This window comes from Gavialis gangeticus, unplaced genomic scaffold (assembly GCF_001723915.1).
Source record: "Gavialis gangeticus isolate Ggan-Ray unplaced genomic scaffold, GavGan_comp1, whole genome shotgun sequence".
Lineage (NCBI taxonomy): Eukaryota > Metazoa > Chordata > Crocodylia > Gavialidae > Gavialis > Gavialis gangeticus.
Window position 1 is genome coordinate 37265342 of NW_017729022.1, and position 1427 is coordinate 37266768.

Genomic DNA, 1427 nt, shown 5'->3' on the forward strand with positions numbered 1-1427 from the left:
CCCCAGCAGTCAATCACTGTCACTGGTGGAAAACCAGAAGTGCCACCAGCACTTCACTCAAGGGGGTATGGCCAATCTCAGGGGGTGCACGTGCACCCCTACGTGTCACCAGTGATCTACCATTCACTAAATCTCCTTGTTTTGTTCCCTATAAACCTGCCTGTCTATTCATGCCCTGAGCTGCCCCAGTCTGAGCAGCTAGGCAACTGCTTTTTACCAATTCCCTACTTAGGTCCAGAAACTAGACCAGCATATACACTTCCTCAGGAACCTGATCCAGTGCATGTGCTATGGCTGGATTAGATCTCTCCCAAAATGTAATCATAGCAATTTTATTTATAAAATGTGGCTGCCAGAAAAAGAAGTGGGTTCACCTTTTATACGGTAGCCTTGTGGTCAGAGAACTCGTCCAGGAAGTGGGGGAGTTAGGTTTGATGCCCTCTTCAGCCTGAAGGGCTTCAAACCCTGATCTCCCACTTGTCAGATCATGCCTACTCATGAGGCTACTGAGTTCTGTTCCCTTTTGTATTCACTTTCTGGCTCCGTGGATCTAGCATTCCTTTCTGCACAGTAGCATATCTCCAACAGAAAGTATAGCTAGTGCCCTGATCCCAGCCTAGTCTATAGTTCAGTGCAGGGCTGTCCAGCTGGTGGCCCACAGGCCACACGCGGCCCCTAGTGGGTTAACCTGTGGTTCCTGGTCCAGGGGTTCTTCTTCTCATCACTGTCCTGCTGGTACTGCTGGGGTCTCTGAGCTCTTCCTTTATCCTCCTTCTTTTCCTTCCCATCCTGTCCATGGGGCCATGGCAGGGCAGGGTAACCCATGGGGTGAGGGACCCTCCAGCCAGGAGAGTTTGGTGGGATCTGAAGGTGGGACACATACCCTAACAGGCCAATCTGGGCTAATTGCCTAGTTGGCTACACCAGCCTGGGGTCTGACTAGCAGCCACCCCAGGTAATGATTCCAGCTGCCCACTCTTGGAGCCTCCTGCCTGGCTGCTGGAGAGAGAGCAGCTTCTCTAGTTAGTCCTGCTGTGGCAAGATGCTGTAGGTTAGGGTCTCTGAAGGTCTATCCTGGTAAGCCTCTATGATCCTGCACTTTTCTTCTGACACTGCTTGTTCTGTTTCTGGTTTTTGTGTTTTCCCTTGGATCTGGTAATTGGGTCTCTTGACTCAATTGAGCTTTGATTTGGTCTGTATTTTGTACTCTGCCCCTGTCCCTGGCTCTTTTCTGGTGGCCTATGCCAGATCACCCACAATCTGGTTCTTATACATGGCCACTCAGAAGTTGGACAGCCCTGACATAGGGGTTGGGGACCATTGGAAAATAAGAGACGTGGGTTTGAACGCTTAGGTTGAAAGAAGGCCATAATCCAGGACCCCCTCCATTCTGGGTAAACCTTTTAGCCACTGGTGTATTGTGCAAA